Genomic DNA, 25596 nt, shown 5'->3' on the forward strand with positions numbered 1-25596 from the left:
TACGTAAAAAACAAATGAAATTTCAGAGGACATATGCCACAAAATATCAAGGAAGGCACAAGTTTGTGAACTTGTGTTCAGCGGACTTCCCAGAATAAGTGGCAGAAGCATTTTGGCAGAAGTAAGCTTTTATCTCATCCAAAAGGACCTTTTGGCTGAGGTCACATAGCATGCTTAAGCAGGTCAGTTAATGATGTGGCGGCTGAAGTTACAGAAACACTCTGGGTTTGGGTGGTGGTAACCTTGGGGTAGTAGATTTAGAGCTTTGCAGAGTAACTGGTAACTTTCCAGTCTTAAAGCCTGTGTTCTCTTCCGTTGCAGGCAGGGGCCACGTGGAACTGAGTGGGGAGAGGGGAGTAGTTTGTTTATTCCTAGGCAGCTTTGGCTGGAGATCCTAAGGAGCAAGGATGTTAAGAGGCAGATTTTGCCTCCCTGGACCTAGAACTCATGGGAGAACTGGAACCAGTAAGTTAAAGTTGGCAGGGAAAGTATAGGGTGATGTGTCAGGGATATTATATTTCTTTTCAATGCTATTTGGTTAGCTGTGCAGCCTGACACCCATCCACCCCCACACTCCTTCCTTTGTTTGTTTGTTTGTTTGTTTGTTTCCCCAGTCTGTTTATAGGATAAGAATTGCTAGCTCTGCTGTGTAGATTTCAGCCTCCTGTCAGTTGGTGTAGCTAGCTGTCTCAAACCCTTACTTTGTTGTCTATTAAAATCAACGTTTTTTTTTTTTTATTTACCCCAGTGTTTGGCTTGGTAAAAGCATTACATACACCATACCTTCCTGGGGATTGGGTTATCTTGTCTGCCCCCCTCCAGATTCAAGGTGAGCGAGAGCATCTCTCCAGGTGGTAGCACTGTAACTATGTAACTGGGGGATCAACCATACCCAGATACCCCCTTGGATTGAGGTACAAAAGGCTGGCCAGGGAATATCTAGCAGACTGGTGCTGGTGTTAGTTATAGACACTCACCTTTCTTGCTACACTTGGTTTATTTTCCTATAGTTTAGCACAGTGTTTCTCAACCTTGGCAGCTTGAAGTCCACACATCTTCAAGTTGCCACGGTTGAGAAACACTGGTGTAGCATGTTGTGCAAAGCCAGCAAATAGATTACTTTATGGCTCAATATACTGTGTGTACACAGAAAATGCGTTAACTCAGTAATCAGATTAAGCTTGCTACACGTACCCAGGTCTTATGTCCAATGTTACATAGGCAGCGGTTTCCATCACAAAAAAATTATTGAACGATTTGCCTTCCAAGCAAGTTCAAAATGTTCCCAGAAGTGTCAGGAGGAGATCAGGCATTCAGCCTTCCCCATGGAAAATGTGTCTTCCCAGGTGGCTGCGACCTTGAATGCTTGAATGTTCTTTAAAAAGCACCTGCAGAATTGATAATGAGTTATACGACAGGAGAGCTGCACTGAGCTGGGTGCCAAAAGACCCAATTAGTTTCCAAAGCAGTTGAAGAACAGGAACGACCAAAGATAATATTGCCAAAAAAAAAAAAGCAAAAAAAAAAAACAAAACCCTGAAAACAACCATAAAAGCAGTGGGCTGTTTTTCTCCAGGACAAATTTTAAGCCTTTTGAACGTGACAAGGTTAATGCCAGATAATGCAGGTGTCTTTTCCAATGTGGTGTCCTGCAAGTGTGTTAAGACTCTCAGAATTTCCGGTGTGACTTGGTGCAGAGATGATCAACCGTAAAAGATGCTCCTGAAGTTTATAGTGCAGCCTCCGAAGACAGGCAGATGGAATATGTATGCTTTGCTTCGACTATTTAGAAAGAAAGATATGGATTAGATGGATCACTGGTTTACATCAGGATAAAAAATCCAGTTGACAACGGACATTGGTTGATCGGTTCCCCGGCAAGCTTTGCAATAACTACTATTCACTCAGCTGTTTACGTAATCCAGGATGACACAAGATTAAAAATCAATGCACTTTAAGATGTAGTTACAGTTTTTGGGTGCAGATTGTATTGCTTCTTTAAAAGAATGCTTCTTTCCTAATCCTGCTCTTTATTACTGTTTTTAAAAGAACTTCCCTTCTGAGGCAACCATTTCCCTTCTGTTCTTCTGTTCTTAATCATTACAGGCAGTGATTGTTAAAATTTCCAGCTGCTCGAGGTATGCCATTCAGTATTACTGGGTTCCAATAAATGGCGTAGAGTCTGAACCTTTCATTTGAGGCCTTTATAAGAAATATATATGGATTTTATGCTAATCAGCCTGCTCTAACATTTTCCAGTGTTCCCAGATAGTATGGGAATATTAGGGGTTGAAGAATCAATGCATCTCAAGCACGCCAAGTTTGGGGAAAGTGACCTATGAAAGGTCTTTCATGTTCCTTTCATAGATTGTCATTTTTAGGGGGTGCACCTACAGAGATGTAGCTGAGGGAGGGAAGCTGGGGATCATGTTTCAGGGCTTATTCAGAGTTGAAGAAATGATATTGTTTCCCAGAGCAGCTGAAATTATTTATTTTATTTTATTTATTTGTCACATTTATATGGCTGCCCATCTCACACAAAGTGACTCTGGGTGGCGTACAATAAAACCCACCATCAAAAACATACCACAAAACCAATGAAAAACAAAACAGTACACATAGATAAAAGCAAGACCACAAGCGGGAGAATATCACACATAGTACAGCCAACACTCAGGCTCCCTATTACCAGGGGATCCCCAGGCTTGCTGGAAAAAACCAGATTTAAGGGCTTTCTGGGAGGCCATGAGAGATGGGACTAACCTCACCTCGGGAGGGATCATGTTCTAGAGGGCGGGTGCCACGGCAGAAAATGCTCACCTTCTAGGTCCCTTCGGATGGAACTCTTTCGCAGACGGGACCTGCAGCAGGTCTCTCCTGCCGGACCTGATGGGGCAGGTAGATGTAACTGGGGAGAGGCAGTCCCTCAGATAACCTGGCTCCGTGCCATGGAGGCCTTTAAAGGTCAAAAGCAGTCAATGGGGAAGCTGGCAGGGAAGGTTGCAAGTCCCTGGGGTATGGCTCCCCCATCTATGCACCCTCCCCAGCTCCTCTGCGCTCACACCATGCTGGCTACTTGCACAATCCTGCACACCTTCCCCTTGCATCCTTGTGCAGTCTCACACCGTCCCTGACTTGCACCGTGGCTCTTGCAGAGCCTCATGCACCCTTCCCGGCCCATGTGGCACCTCTCACACACCCTCCCCGACCCTCCCTCGCACCCTTGCACACCCTCCCTGACCCTCCCCAAACATACACACACACCCTCGCTCCCTCCTCCACTTGGAAGCAGCCACTGAACTGCCTGCAGGCCTGGGACTTTGGTTGGGGGAGGCCGGCAGGAAGCTGCCTCCCCAACAACTGGGATTCAGTTAATGACAGCAACCAGGACTGCAGGGATTGCGGTCGCTAAGTGATGAGGTTGCGCTTTACAATCGCATCATTTAGCAATGGAAATTCCAGTCCCAATTGCCATCGTAAGTCGAGGACTACCTGTAATAGGAACATTTGTGATGGAATGGACTTATGAAGGCCAGGCTCAGGGAGATAAGCGTGTTCTTAGCCCTCAACAGGAGCGTGGGAAGTTCAAGAAAATGAGGCTGGCACCTCCCTAAGGAATTCATGGTGTTGTGGCTTACTGGCTTGGGAACTTAGGTTCAGTCTGGAGAGATTTCTGTCTTGAGGTGGAAGCTAATAAACACAACAGAACTGTATTTGCACTGTCTTGTGGAGTTCTTTGGGCTGAACCTGACATCAGTCTCACCAGACTGAACCCAAATTCCCAAGCCAGCAAGCCACAACACCGTGAATTCCTTAGGGAGGTGCCAGCCTCATCTTCTTGAACTTCCCACGCTCCTGTTGGGGGCTAAGGAAACGCTTATCTCCCTGAGCATGGCCTTCATAAGTCCATTCCATCACAACATTGTACTATCTTCCTAGGGATCTTTCTGTGTGCATTTTCAGAGAGCTAAAGCCATCAGAAAATAATTAGAAAAAGCAAAATGGTCTGTGCTGATTAGGAAAAAAAAATGTCTGAATTCTGTCAGTCGGTGATATAAAACAGAGAAATGATTAAAAATGCATGTTAAGTGAGTAGGGGGTTCTCTGGTTGTTTTATCCTTTTTTATCCTTATAAAAAGGTGTAGGTGGATTAAACTGTTAAACCAATATATTCTTCAGGGTGGAACACTCAATTGTAGAAATGATGACAACTTTGGATAATGAGATAGAACATGCAGAAGAGTGAAAAAAATCTCTGCACGCAGCAATGTAAGAATATCGTGTACAGCAGCAACAGCTGGAGGAAATGATGTCTCACCAGCTGGAGCATAAAATTCACTTCTGTTTCAAAGAGGACAAAGGGCAACAGAGTGGGCCATGCAGTTTATTTAAACTTACTGTCTACATAGTAGAGGTCATACAGATGTCTATGAGTTTAAATGGTTTTATTCCATTCTCTACTGCTTTGAAATTTTAAGTCCCTTGTAAAATGTGGGGTATTCTTTTTGCTGGGTCTAACCTTGCATTTCTGAAACTGCTGGGCAGCCAGATGTCTCTGGAAACTCACAAGTAAGACATGAAAGGGATGGCCATTGGTTATTTTTTCCCCAGCAGCTGGCATTATGTCTGTACATAGGAATTTCAGGAATTAGCTATTATTTCAGATAAAGCAGTAAAATTCGTGGTAAACCATAGCTGATTTAACTATTGTTGGCTGAGGATAATCATTAATTTATTGTTTTTTTTAATGAATTTCTATATCACTTCCTGTTCAGACAATCTGGAAGTGGTTCACACAGAGTGCTAAACCTGGGAGGTGATGAGCTGGTTATGGTAGATAACTCAATGCTTCTTAGGGGAAAGGGGTGTTGCTAGCAGTCTTGAAGGAAGCAGTGGTATGAGAAACCTTCCCTTGACCCATTGGTTTTGGATAACTATCACCCAGTCTCCAGTCTTCCCTTTTTGGGGAAGGTTCTTGAGAAGGAGGCGGGGTGTCAGATACAGAGGGCCCTAGAGAAAAAGGATCATCTAGACCCCTTTGGTCTGCATTCAGGCCTGAATGTAATGGAAGTGGCATTGGTCACTCTGATGGATGATCTTTGTCATGATCTGGATTGGGGAAGTACATCCTTTCTGATCTTATTAGACTTCTCAGGAGCATTCAATATTATCAATTATGGACTATTTGCAAGGATTGAAAATTGGAAGCACTGTTTTCCAATGATTCTATTCTTTTCTGAGTGGATAATTGTAATTGGGGAAGGGGAGGTCAGCCTGGGGGATGCTCACTGGGGGAAGCTCCAAAATTTGTTTCTCTTCCCCTGTTTTTAACTATCTATATGAAACCACTGGGAGAGGTATCACCAGTATGCAGGTGAAACACAGCTTTACATCTCCACCTTGGGATGAGCTTGAGATGCAGTTGACTTGATGTCTGGAAGCTACTAGGACTTTGATGGGACAAAGCAGGGTGTAGTTGAACCCTAGCAAGATGGAGTTGCTATTTTTTCAGAAGGTTTCTCTGTCAGATCTATGTAGTTGTAACTCTGAATAGGATGTCCCTCCTCCAAAGGAGCAGGTCTGAGACTTGGTGGTCCTGCTGGAGTCATGGCTGCTACTGGAAGGGCAAGGGGAGGATGTGGATAGGATGGCCTTTTGCCCAGCTTTGGCTCGTGCCCCAGTTTTCACCCTATTTGGAATGGGAGTCCCTGGCAACAGGGACTCATGGCTTAGCTCCACATAGCTTTCTGGAATTTAGTGAAAAAATTAGTTTTTCTGAAGGGCATTTGAAGGATGACAGGTGAGCAACATCAGAGTTGCTGCATTATGACAACATTGGATTTTGTATATTTCCTTTATTGTTTTACTGTTCTAAACCACCAGAGGACCATGGAGATTGCAGCAGTACAGTATGTAAATAACATAAATAACAAATAATTACAGTCAAACATTGATATTTTACATAATTTAAGAAACACACACATTTGAACTCAAGAAGGTGCAACATTTTTTTTCAAAACTGTAGCTGTCTTTTGCATTAATCATATTTTGGTGTGATCTAGTATTCATTTACCTGGAAAGGTGTGATAAAAATTGGAGCCCTGATGCTACTCTAGTGAATTTTTGCAGGAAATGTATAATTTGCAGAGGAATTTAATGGTATCTTAATAGAGAGAGAGGTCAAGAACTGTCTGCTATGTCCAGTCAAATTTATCCAGGTTGGCAGATCATCTAGAGCTGATGAAATAAGCAAATAATTGTTCAGAAAATGAAGTTCTATGTTTGCATAATTACATTAATATTTCAGTTCATCTGATGACTATCCTTTATGTGAAGCTTCTCTAACCTGGTACCCTTCAGATGTACTGAATTCTAACAATCATGCTGAGGTGGAAGAAAACTGGCTTGCAGTCTTTAGTCCTGGTTATTTTTTTAATGGTAATTTTATTAAAGTTTACAATTACAACAGTAAAACTAATACAAACTAAAAAAAAAAGAATAAAAATAAAAATAGAAGGTGCAGAAAAGAAAGAAAAAAATAGAAAAAATAGAAAGAGAAATAGAAAAGAAAGAAAAAATAAGAATATAGTAAAGGAAAATAAATGAAATATATAAGAAAGTAACTGTTTACTTATTCATGATCTAAAGTATGTCATATTCTGAAAACATTTTAAAAGTTTTCTTCCTCTTGTTAAAATTTGTAACGTTATAGAGAGATCCCAACATCCTATTTATCCAAATAAAGATAGCCAATGACTGTGTTGCTCTTTATTAGTAAAATCAGCAAGGTATTATTGTTTGGATAAACCATAAAAGCAGCAAATTAAATACAATATAATTGTTTCTCCAGACAGCTGGATTCTAGGATAGAGGTCATCCAGGTAGTACAGTTGTCTGTTTGTGTGTGTGCATGCATTTCAATCCATTAGTCAGTCCGTTTTATTATGGTCATTGACAAATTCAAAAAAGAAGAAAGAATACAGATTCTGAGATGATAAATAAAAATTTATAATAAAATTAATTATAAAACTATTGTGATCAAAGTTCAACGTATTTTACAAATAGTAATGCAAAACTTAGCAGCGTTCAGAGGAATAAAATCATATTGGTCAGTCAATAATAACTGTAAATAAAGGGATTCTTGGTGGCATGGAAATCTGACTAGGTAGGGAGTTATTAGCTGGTACAAGACATCTTTTTTTAAAAAAATATTTTTATTAAAGTTTATATATATAAAAACTAATACAAAACTAAAAAACCTACAAACAAAAAGAAAAAGAAAGAAAGAGAGAGAGAAAGAGAAAAGAAGGAAGGAAGGAAGGAAGGAAGGAAGGAAGGAAGGAAGGAAGGAAGGAAGGAAGGAAGGAAGGAAGGAAGGAAGGAAGGGAAAGATTACTTCTCCCTCCCTCCAAACAAGTATATGTATTAACAGTAACTTAACACCTTCTCTACTATTACTAAAAACAACCCCTCTTTATCCCCTGTCATCCCTAAATAATGACCGAATTATAAAAAATATTCAACAGTCTAATCAGCAAAAGGATTAAGAGTGCCAGTAATAATAAACTATAAATTTTAAGCTTAAACAAATAGGTCAATTTTGCATTTTAGCTTTTAAGTTTTTTCTGAGAAGTGAAACCTAAAAGATCTCTCCTCTTAAGCATACAAAAGACCAATAATAATCACATGTGTGTTTTAAGCTAAACCAAATAAATCACTTTTACAGGTATAAATCATCATCTTAAAGTCGTGGCCAGAAAAAGAAAATTCAATATTAACAAGATCCAAGATCAAAACATGGACAATTTCACCTTGATTTGATAAATCCACTTTGGATACCTTTCTCTTCTTTTTGAAAGGCTCAGTCTTCAGACTTTTCCCCAAATAAACCCCTAGATAACAATCTCTTATCATTCTCTCCCTAATTTCAGAAAAGGTTTCAGAGATTTGGTATTTCCCTTCACTATGTCCAAAATAGGATAGTTCTCAAAGTCACTCTTCCAGTCCATTACAACTTCTTTCTCGTGTCATTCTCATAATCAAGCAACTTTGGCCATCTTCAGATCCACAGCATCTTTTTCATATCTTCCATGTCTCTCTTATACTGTAATCTGGCATTTCTTTAAAGTCCATTTTAGAATCCTTATTCAAGTCGTCCTCCACAGCTATTTTGTCCAGTAAAATCTTTTCTTCTTCTACAACCTCTGTTAGCCCCAGTTTTATAAATACTTCCTGGACACCCTGATTTCAAACAGCAAAAAATTCTTTGAAAGAAGGATACTCCCCATTAGGGTAAAAGAGATATATTGTTAGGTTCCTTCTGACCTTATCTTATGTTTATTTTCAGAAACCAAACTTTCCCAGGGCAGATTTTCTTGCAGTTAAATCCAAATTCACTTACTGTATTTCCTTAAACATTTAAAACAATCCTTCAAAAAGCTTTTTCAAATCCATCTAGCCTCTTAATTGTCCCCAATCAACATTCCTAATTCCCTTTCACTGTTTTCAAACATTGAAATATTTCTTTTTGATCTTTAAACTTACTTTGGTCTTCTTTCTCCCAGGATAATAGGAAATTCCCCCAGTGTACAGCAACTTGTCTTTCAGGAGGTTTTTAATTGCCAAATAAATCACAAATAGGCAGTTTACGATGTTAGTTAAAAGAGGAAGTAAAGCAGATCTAGTGTCCATTTGAAGGCCACTTCAGCACCACACCACGCATGAGCTCAATGTTTCCCAGAGCACTCCACCTGCTAGAGATTGCTAGATTGCAATCTCTTCACAGGGAATCTCTGTCAGGAAATACTAGACATCTTCATAATAATGGGAAATATAGTAAAAGTTCCAAAAACTCCTTCACCACAAGGCAGTTTTGTTCAAATGGAATATCCTAGAATTTTCTCTCAAGAATAGCTATTAGGAGGGCATTAAATTTGGAAGAGTTGGAGTTCTTCTGAATTTGGGAACCATTATTTGGCTTAAATATCTTGCCACCTTGAAAAAAAGGGCAGCAACTACCATCCTGTCCCATCATCAGAATTGCTTCCGGTCGGAAACTGCAGTGTTTCACTTTGTCATGCAGTGTCCTACTCAGGATGAAACAAAGTCATCAATTAAAATGAGGGCAGGGGGAGGAGTAGTTTTAGCCAATATGAAAGGATGCAGTCATAATTTTGATCCCACCGGCTTCATAGTGCAAAACCACATTGGGAACACATTGTGGGACTTGAAATATGTGCCTTAAGAACTTAGATTGCACCCTCTCCAGGGAGCGAAGGAATTATGTGGTCCCAGTTGGGCTCAGAACAGAAGGTGTGCCCAGACAGGAGCTGAAAATACTTTTAGTGCAGCAAATATGAATAAGGGTGCCTCTAAATAATAGAAAGACTGCCTGACTATAGCTGACATCTGTGCCTTTTGAACAACATACTCTATATGCACCCCGTGTTTATCAATAACATGAAACCCTCCTAAATACTTGAAGATTTTGTTCAGTCAGGAGGCTATTCAGTAGCCATGAATTTTAGGTTGTTTAACAGAAAATAAAACCTTAGTTTTTATATAACTAATTTCAAGCACTTCTTAACTGCAATACATGGCCAAAGGGATAAAACTCATTTTAGGCCAATTGGCGTCTGAGATAGAAGAGCCCACCATGATCCACATATAGAAGGATTGCAGGGTGTCTGACCTTCAATTTTGAAGGAGGATGAGCTTGAGTATTCATGTTGGCCACAAGAGAATTGATATACAAATTAAGTAGTAGTAGTGCTGAGACACACCCCTGCCTAACTCCTCTGCCAGTATGGATTTCCTTGGTGTAGGCCCTGCATATTGTGTTTTGCATCTAACCTTTAAAATAACATTCTCATAGAGCTTATGAGACTGGCACACATTGGGAAATCCTACCAGTGTGGAAAGGGCTGGACTAAAAGACAGCACTGAGGCACTGATCATAGCAGCACAAGAACAGGCACTAAGCACCAGATCCATGGAAGCAGGGGTCTACCACACTAGACAGGGCCCAAGGGGCAGGCTGTGCAGAGAGGCTTCAGAGACAGTCCAATACATAGTGGCAGGGTGGAAGATGCAGGCAGGAACAGCATATACTGAACGGCACAACCAAGTAGCTGGCATTGTGTACAGGAACATCTGCACAGTATATGGGCTAGACCCTCCCAAGTCCAGATGGGAGATTCCACAGAAGTTTGTGGAGAATAACAGGGCTTTTTTGTGGGACTTCCAGATCCAGATGGACAGGCAGGTACTGGCCAATCAACCAGACACTGTGGTAGTAGACAAGGACCAGAAGATAGCTGTGGTGATAGATGTAACGGTGCCAAGTGACAGCAACATCAGGAAGAAGGAGTATGAGAAGCTGGAGAAGTACCAGGGCCTGAAGGAGGAACTAGAGAGGATGTGGAAAGTAAAGGCCAAAGTGGTCCCAGTGGTGGTAGGAGCACTCAGGGCTGTGACTCCTAAGCTGGGAGAGGGCCTCCATCAGATCCCAGGAACAACATCTGAGCTCTCTGTCCAAAGAGTGCAGTGCTTGGAACAGCTAAGATACTGCACAGAACCCTCAAACTCCCAGGCCTCTGGCAGAGGACCTGAGATTGAAGAAGATACATACCACCCATAGGGGTAAGAGGGGAATTTTTATTTATTTATTTGTTTGTTTGTTTGTTTGTTTTTGTGTGTCTGTGTGTGTGCGTGCACACACGCACACATGCAGGAGCAGGCACTTATCTATGGTAGAGTTCTAGACATAATTTATATCTAGAAATAAGACCAAAATGTGAATCTTCTAAAATCAATAAAATTGCATATACTGTAGTATAAATGCTGGCTTAAAGTATATTTTTACTAGATGCTGCAACATAAAGGTGTGATCTATAATTGAGCACCCAGCCAGAATGTTTCATGATTCAACCACTTTAAGAGTTTATTATGTAAATGCCTAGAATACAATTTGCTTATTATGCTAAGGAGGGTAATGGACTAGTAATTAGCATACAAATCCCAGTTCCCTTTTTACAGATTGGAACCATCTATGAAAAAAACCCATCCTCCTTTGCAGTCAGTTCTTTACTATCTATAAATGTAAACAGGGAGGCCAAAATCAGTCTACCAATCCAAATGGCTTCAACTAACTTCAGCAGTGATGAGCTCATTGTTGGGCTGTTACCAGGCATAAGTCATTTAATGAGATCTACTATTTCTGACCCTATTACAGGGGACCACTGGGGTAGCAAACTTGCCTTAAGTTCTAAGTTGAGCTCAGCTGGTTCCTCAGGCAGATCTAATGCCTGAAATGGTCCTCCCACACTGATGCTGATAAAAGGAAGGAACAGCAAGTAGGGCTGGTAGTTGCATGGGAGGTTATCAAATGCCAAAACAAAGCTGAATTTTTGGATCAAGAAGCCAAAATGAATTGATGCTGTACTATCTGAAAGGATATCCTCCTATTTCAACCTTTGGAAGCCTGAGGAGGTATAGCAGGATATAATGTGATGTGAATGGCTGTGTTATGGCTATTGGAGGTTGTTAAGTGACAAGTCACACCGCCCCAAATGCTGCCACATGTCAATGCTATATTTGTTACAGAGATCCTGTGACTCCTTCCAAAAAGAAGGGTATATGGAGTCCATATACTGGGAGGTGCCCACTCTTGTCTAGATTTTAAGGCAGGAATGCAGCAACCTTTTTGTGTGCTCATTTTCTTTTCCATTTCTGGATCCTCTAAAAGATGCAGAAGGCAGTAACTCTAATGGGCTGGACTAATAAATTCAGACCTTTCTGATTGGGGGGAAGGATGCACTTTAAAGGATGAAAAAAGTTAATGCATCCACTTAGTCCCTAAAAAAACACATCTCCAGATGTCATTTGCTTTTGGAAATGAATTTCATGGCATAATCTGGGCAGACTCTGCAAGCTGCAGAATGGGTTCTGATGGCCTCAAGCAACCTGAGAGGTAGGTTGCTAAAGTTTATGATCTAGACATTAAATTTACATTTAGAACAAGAGAGAGAGAGAGAGAGAGAGAGAGAGATAAATTCAGGCTTTGCAAATAAATGAAAAGTAAGGTCTGCATCAGAAAAGCATGAAGTATTAATGTTTGCTAATATTTCCTTTACTGGTACAGCCTATGGGAAGAAGGGAGGAGATATAACATAGAAATGCACTTTTTTAATGGTAGCTTTCTGCTTTTTAGGCATGTGGTATTACCCTTAAGCACATTTTGTGGTCATTTGCTTTCATCCAAGGAGACTCAGAAACTGAAGGTTGGTGAGGGAGAATAAGGATCTTTAACCATCAGGTCCCAGCCCATCTGTTAAACTACAAACCCAGAATTCTATGGGGAAAACCATAACAAATGGCCATAATTCTGCAATTAAGTCATAAAGTGTAGATGTGTCCCTTGAATCTTGTGCAACTTAAAATATTCTCTTCCTATTTATTGTGCATCTCTTCCATATTGTCCCAGGATTGCTTTGTCTCTTTTCTTTTTTTGGGGGGGGGGTAGATCTGTCCCTACCAAATGCAAGGTTATAAGCATGAAGCCTTAAAGATAGGAGTATAATAGTGTGTGAAACAACATAAGGAGTAAAGATGTTACAGCCCCACCCACCCACAGGACTAGAAGACCCAAGATAACTTGCAAAGAGATCAGACAGAGCCATTACAATAACAATGCACAGGTGTCAACCACATCTCTCAGTCCATTGCAATGCACAGGGAAGAAAAAGATTTGAACCCAGCAACTGCTGTATATACAAGTAGTCCTCGAATTACGACTGCAGTTGGGACCAGGATTGCCGCTGCTAAGTGATGCAATCCAGGCAGTACCAGTTGTCATTGTAACCCAAGACACATGGGTTGTTAAGCAGGAAGTGGAGGGAGTCCCAGCTAAGCAGCAGGGAGGCCATGGAGAGAGGGTGCTGGGTATGTGCATGTGTGTGCAATTGCAGGGAGGCTGAGGAAAGAGAGTGTGGGGTGGGTGTGATTGTAGGGTGGCCATGGAAAGAGGGTGTAGGGTATGTGCATGTATGTATGTGATTGCAGGGAAGCCAAGGAAAGAGGGCGTGGGGTTCGTGTGTGCAATTGCAGGGAGGCTGTGGAAAGAGGGTCCAGAGTACATGTGTGCAATCGCAGGGAGGCCAAGGAAAGCGGGTGCGGGGTGTGTGCGAGCAAAGGGGGGAAGGAGGGCTCTGTGCTTGTGAGCCAAGAAAGGCGGTGGGGGAGACTCACCCCAGCAACTTGCGGCCCTCCTTGCTGGCTTTCGGTTGACTTTGCTTGGGGGAAGCCAGCAGGGATGTTCGCAAATGTCGATCGTGTGACTGCAGATGCTGCAACTGGTCGTAAGTGTAAGCTGGTTGCTAGGCACCCAAATTTTGTTCATGTGACCACAGGGACGCTGCAACAGCAGGAGCGTCGAGGACCAGTTGTAAGCCCCTTTGTTCAGCATCGTCATAACTTTGAATGGTCGCTGAATAAATGGACATACAGTAACTGGAGGACTAGCTGTATAGCTTGAGGCCTGGATTTGGCAGTGGCTGTTGATTGCTATTACTACAGCTTTTCTAATATACGTATATAATAAAACTAGCTGATCAGAAAGCTGCTTCCATGAATCTCTGCCTGATTGCCTTTGAGTAATGCGCTATGTGAAGCCTGACACCCCACATTACAACCCGTCCCCTTTGGCCTCCCATAAATTGGGAGGGGGATTTGGAAAACCACCCTAAATTCTGGGCCTCATCCCAGTTGCTGCCACTAGTATAGGTGTCCACAGCTAGCCACATTCATAGCAAAATGACAAAACGTGACTCATGATGTCACAACAGAAGTGCCACCCTTTGGTACTTGTGTTGGAAAAGTATGTAAATGGCAGAAATATGTAGTGCAATGCATGTTTCATCACTTGCAGACACCCATGGCCCCCACACCCCATTTCCTGGTCCTCCCTAATTCCTTTTGAGGTACATGTATGCACTGCAATACAAGAAAACTGAACACAAGCAAGAACTGACTTTATCTTTGTTCTGTTCTCAATTGTATTGCTTTCTCCCCTTGTATTCCCATCAAACTCTTCCTGACTGTTTGATTCTGGCCAAGGGAGCCAAAGCCAACAGCCCGCCAAGAAGAAAGAAAGAAAAAAGTAAATAATTGAAAATATGGAAGTCCATTTAATTTGTATGATTTGTACAGATAGAGGATATATTTCCTTTTTCAGGCTGAACCTCGTTTGCCTCGGTACAGAATTTTTAAAAATCACAGTGTATTCCTCCCACCACCACGCCTTGCTTGTTCATGTATGTGAACCTTGGCGGTGGTCATTCAGAATGCTCATTATTCTCAGCGTTTCAGCAGACTTCATAAATTTGCAATCCATTTGCATGCCCTATGCCAAGAAAATGTAATTAGTGTTTGGCTGAGAATCTGAGCTATGGGTAAAGCAATGGAAGGGAAAAGCAAACCCAATGATCCATTGAAAATCAGCCATGCTCTCCATAGGCACATATAGAGTTGCTCCTCTATTCTTGGTTGAAGAAGAACTTCAAAGACACAGCGTTGTTCTCTGTGCTTCCAGGTTGGCAAAGAGGCAGCCTTGAAAAAAAAATTGTGAGAGAGGGCCAAAGGAAATTAGAACAAGCACTGAAATAGTTTCTAATAGATTCATTCCTGTCATGCAAGATATTAACTCAAGCAGCTGGTTTGACTCAGGAAATGAATAATCGAACATATCTTACTTTTTATAGGTGCATCTTTAAAGTGGCTTTGCCAGGAAGGATTTAATATAGCACTAGCTTTTGGAATTGTATTCCAAAGAATGCCCTTTGATGGCTATCAAGGTTCCTTGGCCAGATCAGTAAGGATGATGAGTTTTCCTAAAACACAGCATTACCATTTCTAATGATCTCTTGCAGAAATGTGGTGGTGAATGTATGGCCTTCAGAAATGATTGAACTACAGTTCCCAGCATTCCTCATCATTAGCTAAGCTGTCTAGGGCATTAAGGGGAAACAGCTGACCTGCAGAAGAATGAGGGTCAAAGAGTTTGGGGCTGAAGAAAAAGTAGAGGAGGAAGAGATTATGGAGAGAGAGAGATATCACTGTTTGGGTGGAGAAGTAGAAGATCCTCCATCACTGAAAGTAGACCCTGGAGGGGTAGATGGGGAAGCCTAAGGATGTGTGAGACCAACTAATACCTAGAATAGCTTTCAGTTTTTAATGAAGAAATACAGCAAGCTTTGGCATTTTTGCCAACTCTTTTTCTAGGTTTATCCCCAAACGAAAGCCTGATGAAAGTTCATCTGCTAGTGGGTATTAAGCAGGTATTTTTGTGCCAAGATGGCAAAAATATAGCATCTTGCAACATAACTATCCTTCCTTTTCCCAGGGCTAATTTATGGCTGTTTTCACCATGGTCCACTCACCTCAATCACCATTCATTCTTCATCAAAATACATCTCAAATGTCTTTGAAAACTTTTAATTTTGGAAGCAATATGTAATGCAGATAAAATAATCCTGGAGAAAAATGTGGGTTTCCTGGCTGCAGAATTTATTACGCATGGGCTAGATTTTTATAAATTTGTTAGATGCCATCTGTGACTAGAACAATCACTAAATAATATATTGCAAGAGCAAATATGTTTATTTTCTTTATGGCATGCCTTGTATTGGTGTATTCTTGATGGGAAATATTTATCTGCACATTATTCGAGGCTAAGCTGCACCTGGATCTCCTCAGCCTTTAGGTTTAGAATAATCCCCCTTTCTAACAATGTGTAAGCACGTGTTTTTTTTTAAGAACTCCATTAGCTGAGGTTACTTAAATGTGTACAAAATTTTTTAAACAAAAAGGCTGGGAGGGAAAGATCAGGTTTTTTCTAGCCTGCATAACAGTTCTCATCTACCTCTGACCACTCTACACTTATCCTTCAGTAATTAAACATTAGAAAAGAAGTGGTACAATACACATTTTAATTACCAAGCAATTTGTCCTGGGTCACTAGAAAGTATTGTTTTCTCCTCATGCTACTAATTGGTAATAGAATAGCATTTTGCAAAAAAATATCTATCATCTATCACATTTTCTATCACATCTATCACGCAGACGGAGACTGCAGCCATGAAATTAAAAGACGCTTGCTCCTTGGGAGGAAAGCTATGGCAAGCCTAGATAGCATATTAAAAAGCAGAGACGTCACCTTGCCGACAAAGATCCGCATAGTCAAAGCTATGGTTTTTCCAGTAGTAATGTATGGCTGTGAGAGCTGGACCATAAAAAAGGCCGAGCGCCGAAGAATTGATGCCTTTGAACTGTGGTGCTGGAGAAGACTCTTAAGAGTTCCCTGGACTGCTAGGAGGTCAAACCAGTCAATCTTAAAGGAAATCAACCCTGATTGCTCATTGGAAGGATCGATAATGAAGCTCAAGCTCAGATATTTTGGCCACCTAATGCGAAGAGAGATCTCTTTGGAGAAGACCCTGATGCTGGGAAAGATTGAAGGCAAAAGGAGAAGAGGACGGCAGAGGATGAGATGGTTAGATAGCATCACTGAAGCAATGAGCATGAAACTGAGCAAACTCAGGGAGGCAGTGAAGGACAGGAAGGCCTGGCGCAATATGGTTCATGGGGTCACGAAGAGTCGGACACGACTTAACGACTAAACAACAACAACAATCACATTTTCTTTCAATATGAGGAAAAATAATTTCTTTTTAAAGCACCTTTTAAGCCAGAAGAAAATGTTAATGAAATTTAAGGGGGAAGAATGGCTGTTCTCACCATAATTTAGCTCTGAGTTGGTCAATGATAGCAGGTGACTCTCCTGTCAATGCATAACCATGTCTCCCAGGATATCTTCTGCAGCGTCTCTAGCTTCTGGCCACACCAATTCAGTCTCAAAGTGAGACATCATACAGGAATTCCTCCCAGAGGGCATTTTTTGGACAAGGAAGTATGGGTAGCCAGGAAGACTCAGAGCCATGGAAAGATAGGCATCAGAAAGCCACCCAGCCAACAGTAGGAATCCACCTTCATCACCTTCAATAATCAACTAAGTCCAAAAATTACATCAAGAAAAAAAAAATGAAGAAATTCTCAAGCTCCTGAAAATGCAACATAAAATTATAAGCCTTGTTTGCAAGAAAAAAAAAATGTGGGCCAGATTTCAGCATCATATTAAATGCAACTTTATTGTGCTGCTATTCTGTCTCTAGCGGGTTAATACAATTTCAAGAGGACTTAGAAAGTATGCAGCCAGGTGTAATATATCAGCGATTTGCCTCTGAATAAAAGTTTGCCTCTAGCTTCAAAGCTTTCTTTAATTCAGACCTACTTCCAACGCATTGGGTAGAAAATTTTCTTTCTTAACCAGGAAGCAAATTATGATTTCCCACTCTAAGAAGTGCTGCTACAGCTACCTGCCCTCCCTTGACTGAAATTGATTTTGATGGATGAGCACAGTCTTCTGCACAAGCGTGCACTGGCGGAAAGACTCACAGGAAGAATGTGCAAGACACTGCAGCCCAGGATTTAGTAATGAAGAATCTTAGCAATGTGATACAAATTTTTGAAGCCAAGCCAACCTGCCTGTCATTCAGTTCAACCTCCCACACTATCTATGTGCCTTAAACTATGAAGTATTGGAGGTTTATTTCTAACTGCTGATTTATCTTGCCACAGATGCACCTGATTAGAACTACAGTTCAACAAAAGGATTTTCCATGTCCTATAATCCAATTTGGAAATACAAGCAGCATTACAAAGCTTTCCAAGAAAAGCAAAGCTCTGAAGGAGCTTCACAGCATGTTTAATTCCTGATATAACAGGAGCATAAACCTGGTCAAAAAATAAAACACTGAAGGTCACCTCTGATGTTATGTATTTATGCTGAAAACCTGCACCACATTTATTAATTAACCAGTTTGTTAGGTTTATACCCAGCCTTTCCTCCAGGAGCAAAAGGTAGCCCCATAACACTTTCATCCTTACTTTATCCCCACCAACTGCAAACCTGTGCGGTAGGTTGGAATGAGAGCAAGTGCATGGCCCAATATCACCCAAGGAATTTCCATGACTGAAGTAGACTTGAACTTGATTCTTCCCATTCCTGCTCCAACACTTTAACCCAGTGTTTCTCAACCTTGGCAACTTGAAGATGTGTGGACTTCAACTCCATGGCTGGCTGAGGAGTTCTGGGAGCTGAAGTCCACACATCTTCAAGCTGGCAAGGTTGAGAAACACTGCTTTAACCACTACCCCACACTGGCTCAAAAGGATTTTTAGCCTATGTCCCTCATTCATTCAGAGGGTAGGGTTAGAGGTTGTTAAGGCATGAGTATCATTTAAAGTAGTGGGACTTATATCTTAAACAACATGCAGAAGATGAGTAAAACAACAAACCTACGATACAGCATCTGAGTTAAATAGATCTAAGATACCTTGAATGACCTAGTCTGTCTGAAACCTTGGTAAAACTCAGCATGGGGTGAGTGGGTGAGAAGAAAAATGTCAAGATATGCACTTTTGTTACCTGAAACACTCCCTCAGCATGGCATGCAAAAATGGCCTGTATCTAAATTTAGATGGGAACTGCTGTGCTTAGCTTTTAGGGGAGGATGGCTGGTGGAGAGCTGGAGATAAAAGTGAAAGATGGGGGGACATAGGTGTTGGTATAAGCCGCAATTACATTATGTGTGTTTGATGTCATTGTGTGAGTGATGCAAATTACATAATTGGCATCATTAGCACAACTGTGTCATGATGCACAGGATATCATTCATCCCCATGAATGCTCTTGGAGGGGGAATCACTACAGTGGCTCTCAGCATCCTATCCAAAACTACATGAGAAATGCATCAGAAACACACCAAGCATGAATTTGCCCATCCAGTCACTGAGCAAACTTGTTAAGAATTGTTCCCCCATGGAGGATGCAAAGGGTCTTCTGGTAATAGCCCCCATACTTTGGAATATGTTCCTTCCATGCTTTGACAGGATGGTTGGTCTCAACTCTCCTCATGTTCAGAAAGGCCCTGGAGACCTTCAATGGGTCTTTTACTTCAATGGGTCTTCAGGGGTGCCCACAGGTAGGTAAATGACAAAAACAACATTGCGCCCTTACAGTGCAAGCTCTCCCCCTTTCTCTAGTCACGATGTTACATGCATCTATGAAGCTGAACTTGTGTCACAATGGCATGACATACTTTGGTCATTTTGACAGAAACATGATATCTTGCAGACGCCTTTGCTTTTGACCCAAATGAGGTTTAAGGCAACCATTGGATTACTGGATTATTCCTTTATCTGTGGTTAGTTAATTACTTATGTGTTTAATGAATTGTTATTTTGTGTGCATGTCTTATGGTTGTGCACCAAGTCTTATGGTTGAGGTGGTATATAAAAGTTGTTGAAATCTAAAAAAAATCCTGCAGGAGACTGAAAAAGGCTGGATTATGCTAGCCTCAAGATAGAAATCTGGCCCTTTAAATGCTTCAAAGAGACCTTCAACTCTTGGTGTTAAATAATAAATATTGCTAATATTACAGCTATTTTCAGTCACCATAATCATCATCAATAACCCTGATATGTTTCTAATTATCTAGAAGGCAAGTGATTCGCAAAGCTTTCATTGCTCTAGGGCTGGAATGGGGCAGGGAAGGGTTAGTCCAGCATTGCTCAAACATGGTAACTTTAAGATGTGTTAAGAATTCAAGATCCGTTTAAGAATTCTGGGAGTTAAAGTTCACACATCTTAAAGTTGCCAAGTTTGAGAAACACTGGGTTAGACAAATTCCACTTTTTAGAAATATACAGGCATTTAGGATGAGACCACACAACTTTTTCCAGGCAGAGCCACCTGTGACCTTTGAATGCTGTGTCAGGAGCCCCACATTGCAAAAGAATGGGGAAGGAGAGGCTGGATAAAAGTTGTACTGACTTCATGTTAAGTTAAATTAAATATAGTTAATATGCTTCCAATGATACATTTAACAAAATGTCCCTTTCTGTCACATTTGAATTACAGTGTGGGAACTTTCTGAGGTTTCTAGCAGCCACATCTGGAGCTTTGGATTGAAATTGGAGCCTCATATTGTGTATCTTTGAATGGATCCCTAAAAGCTGTACTAATTCAGAACCTAAAAGGAGAGATTTAGATTTTTCAGCCCCAAAATGCCCTTTTGTGGGGTTGCATTCTAATATACATACATAGAAATGTGAAAAGAATGTGCAAATATACATAAAAAGTGGAGAATATTAGGAAGAAAATCACCCTGCACGAATCTGAATTGTGTTTTTATCCTGGGGTATAAACTAGCTCTTTGTGCAGGTTTTTTTTTTCTCTTTCTCCTTTTGTACTGCTAGATTAGGATACCATCCCTTTAGAGCTGATTGAATATACATTTTCCTTGAACAAAAACGTGGGTCCTAATTCCCAACTCATTGGGCTGGTTTATTGTTTGTTGTTTTTCAATACTGTGCTTTTGTAATCCTCCTTTAATTACAGTGATACAATCACAACAGATTTCAATATCCTGGGTTTTTATCTGGTGAGCTGAAGTCATACGGTGAAGATGCATGGATGAGGTATTGGAGGGGGTGGAACATAGGCTCTGGAAATTGGATACTTCTCTTTTGTTGAATTGTTCACAGCCAAATGACTTGTCATCTAATGCTGCTTTTACATGCATAGACTAACTCACCCTATCTCAATTTCCAGCAATGCTTCTGGGCCACACAGAGGCCCTACAAGCTTTAACAGAAAATTAAAATGGTGATTGTGGTTCAAATTAGGGTTGTGCAATCATCTGGATTTGAAAGGCAAAATGAGATTTGGTGGGCATGTTAAAGCATCTGAGTCTTTTCTCGGCTTGGGTGGCCTGCAGCAGGCTCCTGGGAAAATGGAATGGTTCGATGGAAGGTGTTTCTGATAAATGCTGCGTGCATGTCCTTGCACACTCTGAATCACATTTTGCCCTTCGAATCTAGGTCATTGCATAACCTTCCTTCAAAGAGCTTGCACTACAATGCATTTTGTACTCTGAGATTATTTGTGGGAATAGAAGCTAAGAAACCAGCTCAAGTGATAATGTAGTCATTGGGGGTAGAAGATTGAGCAGGAGCAGAAGGCAAGGTACAGTGTCAGTTCACCCAACACACTTATCCAAGTCAGTTAAAAATCCACATGATGAACTTAGCTAGTACTAGCGTTAGATACTTGCTACACAGCCTTTTAGTTAATTTATGATTCAGTGTATTATATGAGCCATTATAATGAGAAAATAGTTAACCTGGCAACCATGTTAAGCATCTTGTGAGTACACAGCTAAAGTTCAGTAGCTCAGGAGTCAGTTGCAAAGTGTGTGATAATTGATGGTAGCCCTTGAAAAATTGTGGAAATGGAAGCAAGTCAACGCTGAATTGATTTGGCATTTCCCCTTGCAATTCCAGTGAGGGTTTAGGGCCATATAGGGGCATCCATGGAGGGAATCAAAAAGTCAAGATGGTGGCCCTGCCCCCTTTTTACCTGCTTTGCAAGTTCAACACATATTAAAAAGAGACCGGCCTTCAATTGCTCAGTTGTGTTTGTGATCTTGACTTTTTTGACCTCTCCTATAAATGCCTCTGGGGCAAACTTGGCTTTTGAGTGATGTTGCTGAGGGACACGCCTGGAAAAGCAAAGACAAAAAGGAAATTTGATTTTATTTAATGTATTTTCCATTAATTTCAAAGTGAATTGAATTAAACCCAGTTACTCCCAATCATGTCTTTAAAGGTTTTCCCCCTCAGATTAAAAAATGCTGATTTTTGAGAACTTTTGGGGGAGCTCTGGTTTTCAGGGATTCATGGCCTCTGGCACCTCCCATTGTGTACCTGTGTCCTAAAATCCCCCATTTAAAAAGGGCCATTTTAGCAATTTACCTTCCACGTAAGTGGGAGCTGGAAGAACAAGCTCACTGCAATCAAAGGGATTCCCTGAGGGAACCAGAGAATCTTAGCTTTTGCATCAGCGTTCCAAAATGATGTTCTTGAGAATTCTGAGAGAAATTGTTCACTTACATCTGAAAGTGTCAGATTTTGGAAGGTCTCTTTACCGATTATATAATGCTTTTTATAAAGCAGTAAATGTAACCGCCTAGATATACAAAATTCACAGCACACTAACTAGGTTATTGAATTAACCCATTTTCTGGGTTCAGATAATCCACTAAACCACAGTCTGCAAGGGGAGTGTGGGAAGCAAAGAGCTCAGGATGGCCACTCCCTAGAATCTCCCAGGATATATCCATTTGTTGCAGTAGTATAGATTTAGTCTGGCAAGATTCTGTCTGTATGGTGTAAGCAAATAAAGGAACTTTACTCAACTGGGCTGTTTCACCGTTGTTCTTGGGCTGGGCCTGACAGCTATGCACCAAATGCTTTAACAACCCTAGTGGAGGAAAGGAGAAACATGTGACACATTTCTCAATGTGTCAAGAAACCGCTTTCAGTGCCAGGAAATCCATTAAATTGAGTGGAGAGTGTGTCTGAACATCCTAACAAGAAACCCAAAATAAGGTGGTGGTTGTTTTTTTTCCTAAAAAGGGGTATGGAAATGTTGCACACCTCCCACAGTCGCTTTTGGTGAGATGGGTGGCTATATCAATTTGCTTAATAAAATAAAATAAAATAAAATAGTGAAATTTCTCATTCAGAAAGAAATGTGATGTACTAGGGTAAATAGCCCTAGAGATTAAACACATTCTGAGATCAAAGAAAGAGAATTTGATACCGATCTTACTTTTTTAATGACAGATATTGATTTGTTTTCCACTGGGGTCTCATATCTAAAAACAATCTGTCTTCTATTACTTATTTCTTCCAGGGAATGATAGGAATATCAGACAGAATAGCATGTTGTGGTATTGCCCATATCTTAACAGTTAAAATAACACAATACATTATTGAATAGGCTTAGAGCAGTGCAAACCAGGTTTCTTTTTAAATGTTAATAGGATCCATATAATGTATTTGTGATGGTTATATTAAAAACTGGAAGAATGGGGATAATGCTGAGTATAGCTCTCATTTTACAATTTTACAGTCTCTATGGGCTCTTTCTTTTCTGCATTGTTGCTGCCCTTTCATTTATGCACCACATTTAAATAATCCCCAAGGGTTAGCTAGACCATTCAATATAAATGAAAGATTCCAGAGGCTGATGCTTTTAAATGTGAAAAAAAAATCAGTCAAGAGAATTCCTATTATTAGGAATCTTTAATGAATACACATTCATCTTCCATCTCTTAGGTGAAGCCCATTTCCTCCCAACAGAAGATGAATATTTACTGTTACACATCTGTATCTAAAGCTTAGAAATCTGGAAAAAGTGGAATTTTAAACTGTTCATTGAAACTAATTAACACTCCAGAGTTGGAGGAATTTGACATTTTCATTTACATCTGATTGTTTCATTAAACTCTGCATCGGTTCATAGATTTACTAGTCTCCTAGTGGATTTGATTGATTTGATTGATTGCTTATTTGTTTGAAAAGGTAAACTTACTATCAGATGTGAGTGTCTGATCAAGTTTGGGCATATGTAATTAGGACACAAGGTAAAGTTCGTGTAAAAATATCTGGAGGAACGTCTGCAAATTCTGATAAGGAAGGCAGGCAGGCAGGCAGGCAATAAACGAACGTGAAACTTTCTGAACATACTAAACTCTTGCTGCATGATTCAACCTTGGTTGTATGTAAAGATATCTGTGAAAGTACAGTTCTTTACATGTGGCTCTGTTCAAAGTTAAGATGATTTCAAAAGATTTGAGTAGGGGGACACAATGCCAGAGGTATAAAATACACATCTTTATTACAGTCAAAGACCACTGTAAGGAGGGTGAGGTACAATCAATTGAAAAGCATAGAAAATACATCAGAGTCTGAATAATAAAAAGCTAAAAGATATGAAATAGAAAGTATACATCTAAAAGGAATCTAAAGGGAGGGGTAGGAGCATTAGATGCTTGTAGGGGAGCATAAAGGTTAGTATGTGGCAGACTATATCAAATTACAGAGCACTTTAGTATGGCAAACTAGATGCTCATTAAGACTAGTTTATGGCACAGGTCATCATCTGACAAATTCTAATGGCTGCTGCGCATTATATGTTATAGCAGGGTTGGTACCTGAAAGCAGCAGGGAGGTGTAGAATTGTCCTGTGCACCCTGGGTATTAGTGCAATAATGGTGAGATGAGTCCGGTACGAATGTCTCTGGAGGACAGGCACTGGAGAAGCACATGCTCTGTTGTCTCTGTGTGTCCAGAGTCACAAGGGCATTGTCTCTCCAGGTAAGGGATCTTCCTGTATTGGCCTTCAAGGACAGCTAAGGGGAGGGCATGGCGTCATGCCAAAGTAAAGGCCCTCTGGTGGGTACCGGGAGTATGATCCTACATGTTCAGTGAAGAAATACATCTTGGGATTTTGTGAAAGATATTCAGGAATTCCTAGGCATTTGAAATCTGTGGGACAGATTTCCTGATAACAAAAACATCCATACTTATGTTCCATTATGTGTTGCTCTATCTTCTCCTCACCATTCCCATGACTTCTACTCTGTAGCTATTTTGCCTGGTTTTGTACTCAGGGGCCTCCTGAATCTCTGTGATTTTTTTTTTAATCTCAGGCTACCTTTAATACCTCTTTCCATTTAAAATATGATTTGGTATATGCCAATAAGGACTAAAGGCCGCCTTTGGACTCTCGCTAATGCTCTTTGAGTCTCTGAATCAACGTTTTGAAGGTGGAAATTTTAAGCAACTGGAATTATTTGCCCTGGGTTAGTCAAATAAAGTGCCAGGCCTTGAGAAAATAATTGTGCTTTTTGAGAGTTGAATTGGAGATTATATTACCATATCATCTGATACTACCATGGAGAAATTATCTCTTCTCTGCAACTATTAACATTTCAAAAATCTTGACAGTTGTAGCAAAGATTACGATGGAATGTAAAAACAACTAATTGTGATCCAGTGCAAAGATAAATGTTGAAGGGTAGAAACTTATAAATATGAATTGCAGTACCCTATTTATTAGGATTGGTGTGAATACAAACCTCTACACAATCTCCTAAGAATAAGCTTCAGTAAACTCAATGGTGCTTATTTCTGGCTGCATTGGTTGATTTCTAAAACACACTGAGCTTTAATAAATAATAACTACAAACAGATTAGTCATAGACGGATTAACCATTTCAATTGCTGGTGTACTGTAGGAATTCCACCACAGAAGAGAAAACAGACATCTTGTGCTCCTTATTGACAATATTCACATAACTGGGCTAACAGAAAATACATTGAAGGTTCAGAAGGACAACATGCTAGCACTAAGCATGTTTTGCACTTTATTTATTTGTTTGTTTGTTTATATGTCAAATTCACATGTCTGTCCATCTCACACAAAGTGATTCTGGGCAGCATACAATAAAACCTACTATGAAAACCTACTGAAAAAGCAATGAAAACAGTACACATAGATAAAAGCAAGACCACAAGCGGGAGAATATCACACATAGTACAGCCAACACTCAGGCTCCCTATTACCAG

This window comes from Python bivittatus, unplaced genomic scaffold, assembly GCF_059951505.1.
Source record: "Python bivittatus isolate LINGU-HERP-01145 unplaced genomic scaffold, Pbiv_v1 ctg000980_np1212, whole genome shotgun sequence".
In the NCBI taxonomy this organism is placed as follows: Eukaryota; Metazoa; Chordata; class Lepidosauria; order Squamata; family Pythonidae; genus Python; species Python bivittatus.